Source organism: Drosophila bipectinata, chromosome 3R, assembly GCF_030179905.1.
Source record: "Drosophila bipectinata strain 14024-0381.07 chromosome 3R, DbipHiC1v2, whole genome shotgun sequence".
Classification (NCBI taxonomy): Eukaryota; Metazoa; Arthropoda; class Insecta; order Diptera; family Drosophilidae; genus Drosophila; species Drosophila bipectinata.
This window is the reverse complement of record NC_091739.1, coordinates 15037458-15042817: the sequence shown is the minus strand read 5'-3', so window position 1 is coordinate 15042817 and position 5360 is coordinate 15037458. Positions and strand designations below refer to the sequence as shown.

At 41.6% G+C, this 5360-nt stretch overlaps 2 non-coding genes across 2 annotated transcripts; both read right to left on the bottom strand.

The window, feature by feature from the left end:
- Positions 1–994: 994 nt before the first annotated feature.
- TRNAT-CGU (transfer RNA threonine (anticodon CGU)) lies at positions 995–1066 on the bottom strand. Its single transcript has one exon. It is a non-coding gene; the product is annotated as a tRNA-Thr (tRNA).
- Positions 1067–1396: 330 nt separating this feature from the next.
- Positions 1397–1468, bottom strand: TRNAT-CGU (transfer RNA threonine (anticodon CGU)). The gene has a single exon. It is a non-coding gene; the product is annotated as a tRNA-Thr (tRNA).
- Positions 1469–5360: the final 3892 nt, after the last annotated feature.

The window sequence follows — 5360 nt, the reverse complement described above, 5'->3', positions numbered from 1 at the left end:
TGGCAGGATGTGTTGTCGATTTCTGAGCCTGGCAAATGAAATGATGCCTTTTTGTCTCTTACGCTAAATTACCTTGATTTGATTTTGCCTTAGTCAAGTTGGCCCCGTTGATTAACATTTTCCCGGTTCTCAGCCATCATGAGGAGGCACCAGGCCACAAAAGGACCTCGCTGTGCGGCAGTCACCCTGTCATTTTCAATTAGTTTCAACCGGCGGAGAAAAGCGGTCCCTTGGCCAGGTAACTCAGAAGACTGCTGGAGGCTTGGAGGCTGGCCAACAAAAGGCACAAGGCCTCATCATCAGGAGTGTCATCGTCATGTCTTATTAATACAAAATGGTGCAACATAGGTCGGGGCATAGGCTTTAAGGACGTCTTAAATAGAAAACTCTAATCCAGATGATTTACATATTAAATGTCAAAATACAAAAATCAATATTTATATTAAATTAATGAATTCATATCTACTTGTAACCTAATCATAGACTAACCAAATCCATAAACAATAGTTATGATAACCCTATTACGGAAATTACCTAGATAAACTGGATACGGTTCAATTAGCAGTATGCTGATTTTATTCAAGTGTAGTTTTTGCCAAAAAATATTCAGCCAAGAGAGTGCCACATTTTATCAAGAATTTCGGGATACATTCTCATTTCACGTACACATATGTTCATCACTCGGCCAACTTCTCACGCAGCTACATGGCCATAATGACCGCATCATTCACCATAGAGGTCCCGAAACCCTGTTTACAACTCTTATTTGCCGTAAGTTTTAAAGGTCTACACGTGCGCAACGCAATAGTAGTCATAAAATAACACTTCGGGCCAAGAGAGGCGAAATAACTATTGTTATGACGCCTTTGAACGAATTTTTGGGGGAGAAAACAACAAAAGACCATACCATATACATAAATACCAGACATTATAAAATAAATATAATAATTTAAATAAATAAAAAAATAAAAAAAAATAATAGCATTTTCAACGTTGCCTCCTGTGAGGGTTGAACTCACGGCCTTTGGTTTACGAGACCAACGCTCTACCACTGAGCTAAAGAGGCGTTGAGAACTGGGCTGCCCAATGCTCTATACAAGCCAAAGCAAGGAGAGAGTTTGTTGATTTTGTTAATTGAGAGCTAAAAATAGCGAGAGAGAGTCAAATTTAAGAGAAAAAACAAGGGTTGTGAGAAATATATACCTACATATAGATAGAAGATCATGAGTCACTATCTCAGATTCTCCTTGTAAAAAAATAAATACCCAGCCATTGTAAAAAATATATTTTAAGATCTAAATTTTTAAATTATTTTTAAACTATTTTAATTTATAAAAAATAGTTTTTAAAATTAAAAATAAATAAAAGTAAATAAAAATATTACATTTAGCACAGTTGCCTCCTGTGAGGGTTGAACTCACGGCCTTTGGTTTACGAGACCAACGCTCTACCACTGAGCTAAAGAGGCTTCGACGACGCGTCCGCCAAAAGGTATATAATAACGGCATGACGAAGGGAGGGGGGCGGGGCAAAATCTTCAATGGGCGTGCGCACTGTAACGATTCATAAAATATTCAGTTAAAAGTTTAAACTTATTTTATTTTAACCAGAATAAAAACTTAAAATATTGTCAAACACGCATAAATGTCTTTAATTAATTGCTTTACTTGTCGTGATATATTATCTCGCATGCGACAAGCCTGTTCTCGAGATAAGATATTTGGCAATTAACTTAACAACCTCCCGTCCTCTCAGATGACTTCCCGCACACCAGATGGCTATTAACTAATAGACCACCAAAATGCTGTAATTGCAATATGCATTAGACAGTTAATATGCGGCTATCCATCATGATGCCAAGCCGCATACTGGTTGTTGACCAAGGCCCACACACACAGAAAAACATCACTCATTGTCAGGAGCAAGGACCAAACAACACACAGACGCTACTGGGGCTTTCTGCATTATGTGTGTGCCACAAAGCGGAAATGCTTTGTGGCAGGCTCCAAATGAAAGTATTCTCCCCCACCCCCCGTGTGAAAGAAAACTGGCCCTAACATAAATTCAAATTTTCCCATGTCTCTACCTCTGTGCTGGTTAGAGCCATTAGATGTAGCCCGGCCTTGGCTTTGTTTCAAACCAGGCAACTTGAGCAGCCAATGACAAATTCACTTGTCACACAACACAATTGCGGTGAGTGATGGCGCCTGCTCCGAGGACCTGGCTGAATGGATAAGTCTGGAGAAGGCTATCCCACAGATGTCTGCGATATGTGAGTGACAATTCTATTAGTTACAAATTGAACGGGCCAAAGGGCCACTGGAAAAATAACAGAAATAGTTCTACCATTTGTTGCTACCAATACTAGGCCATACTCTTCTACTGTTTCTCTTTGTGTAAAAGCCAAAAGGTAGGCAGGGCCAAAACGACTAGCAGTTGGGGCACGCAAAAGAGCCATTAACACCAGTCATAACTAGGGCCATAAACAAGGGGCCCTGCTCCACAAAGTTGTGAACTTACGAGTGCTCGTGTATACAGTGATAAAATCGCGACTTTGTAAAGGTAATCCCCATAGGGGTAGCTCTATCTGGGAGTCCAGATAGTGTTTCAGGATTTAATCGTTGCCTCTAAATGGCATAAACTCGACGCTCTTTAGTTCTTTAGGACTTGAAAGGCTAGGTCCTATGACATGTCCGTCTGTTGGCTGGCGGAGTGATTTATGCAATGGCGTTGGCCAAATTAATTGCCACTAATCAAGTGATTTGAATTTTTCATGCACGAGCCTCGTAAAGGGTTTCTCTTCCGGTTCTTCCTCAAGTTCCCATTAGGAGGCAGCATAAAACAATTTATGGCGTTTTATAGCAACACTAATTGCACGCAAGCGCGAGGTCCTGATTAATTGCTGTCAAAATGGAATTAGGAGGAGCACTTGGCTGGCAGCGGTGGCGGTGGCGGTGGTGGGAGCACGCTGTAAGCCCAGCCACATGTTTATTGATTTCCTGGCCCGAAAACAAAACACACAGCTACACACACACACCCCCTGATAAATGAAGCGAACGGGGAAAATTTATAACCAAACTCAATGCCAAAACAGCAGGCGAAAATTAAAGAAAACGGCCCGAAAAGCAAGACCGAAAATCTTTGGGCCTGGCCAAGAGCAAGAAGCTAATTTATTGCATGTTGCCCAACAAGTTGAGACCCCTGGCATATGCTGGCCAGAAAAACATCAGGGCCCATTAGAACTAGAAGTTTCTGGGATGTTTGCGGGTTGGCATCTTCATTTGGGGTTTGATTTTTTGAGAGCCAAGATCCTGGCCAAGCTGTGGAAATTCCTGAAGCGGCAAGACCCATTCCTGATTAAAATATTTGCGGTTGTTGAGCGGTTCCGATTGGCTGGGCGGGCTCAGAGGTCACCTCTGCCCAGGCTCATTTGCATTTGGCCTTCTTTGTTTTTATTTTACTGGGCCGAACGCACTATTTTATTATCATTAATTATTCCGACTTCCAGATGGTTAAATTCCAATTAAACGCATTTCAACAGCTAATACAATTTGCTGGTCGCACGTAATATATATTTATTTATGGCCGACCGTAAATTCAATTGCTAAAATAATCAAAAGTCGTCCAAAACAAATTAAACGCCCATGCCGCAGGCCCGAACACAGAAAGATATAATGGGGCAGGATGGCTGGGCGAGGGAGGAGCTCCGTTAATGAGGCACGAAAAACAATTTGACAAAAGCTGCGGCCACTGGCCGGGTCCAAATTACCATAAAGAATGCATGAAATTTGCAATTAATAGAGAAACAGACAACCAGGGGAGGGTGTAATTAATTGAAGTGCAAATAAACAAGGCACGGAAACAGAAGTAACCGGAAACGGCCTGCCCCGATGGCTCTTCCCGGTTCTAGCCAGCTTTTTCTGGTCTAGGCCAGGGGTCCTGCAGGGCCAGTCGCAGAACAAAGTCGCCTGTCACTCAGTCAGCCAGTCAATCAGTCATCGTTCCAGCTCTCTTGTCTCTCGACTGCCATTCACACATATTTGAATAATGAAATTACCTGGCCTGGGATGCTTTCGGTGTTTTACTTTTTCCACTTTTTTCTATGAGTCTGTGTGTGTTAGAGTGTGTTGTGGCATAAAAAGAACAAAGCACAAAACAAACTACCAACACACTCGCGCTGAAAGCCAGGACACGGCCAATGACGATGTCCTGTTTGGCTTGGCACTCCACACACCCTCTTGCCTTTGTGGTTTCACTTTGTGCCAGGGGACGTCAATGGGTTTGTTTTCGGTTTCTGTGCAGCCGCCATCCTTTATCCTTTGCCGCACTTGTGACAATTAATTTTTCGATATAAAAACGAAACAAAAGGATGCGTTTTTAGCTTGTCTGTTTTAGATGCAAACGGGGTTTCAAGGCTCTTTGCTTTTAAAGATGATACCAGTTCTTCATTTCAAATTCAGAAATAACTCTTAACATTTCTTCTTTAAGGATTTATTCCTCATGTTTCCTAGTTTTCCTTCTTTTTCAGTTATTAGCTATAATTGCTCTGACATGTATATTAATTCCAAGGACTTTTCCAGCCTTTGTTCTGGTATAACTTTGAGGAGTAATTTCTAATAAATTTCGAGCGAAACTTTAATCGGTTTTCACATGCTTACATGCGTTGAATTCTCAACTAGAGGTTAAAGCCAGCGGTTGCAGGACATTTCTGGGCATACCCGGGGCGAACATAAATATTGGCAATAATGTTGGGGATATGAGGCCAGGTCATATCGCCGGGGCTTTGTTATAACTAAACCCGCACAAGCAAACTCGGACACACACAAATATAAAGGAACCACAGCCGCTGGCGATTCCATGAGACGACTCTGCTGCCGTTCTAATAAATTCGATTAGTTTCTGGCACACACAGAGACATACACACAGGGTGTATTACACACTGCCACCCACCCACTTTGATGGTGAATTATTGATTCGTCCTTCGGCTCGCATAGCTTCATTAATAATTTCTCAATGGCATTTAAAAAAAAAATGGCAGAACGGGTGAAACCTTTGCGATTGAAACAAGAGCCGTGGATAGCCATTTTAATGAAAAGGCAAAAACGTAATCGAGTTTAAGCCTGCTGAGAGCCATTGACAACCGAGCCCAGTGGTTTTGATAAATGTTCGTGGGCTTTCCGCTTCAGATAGTGAATGAAATTCAATCGAAATTTGTGTGCGACAAAGTGAAAACTCCGACCAAAATTCCACTTTCGGGGAACAACAAAAAAAAAAGTAAATAAATAAATAACGAACCGAATGGCAGACTGAAACAAGCATATACTCCGATATTCTGAAAAAACCGCAGGTCTAAATAAAAT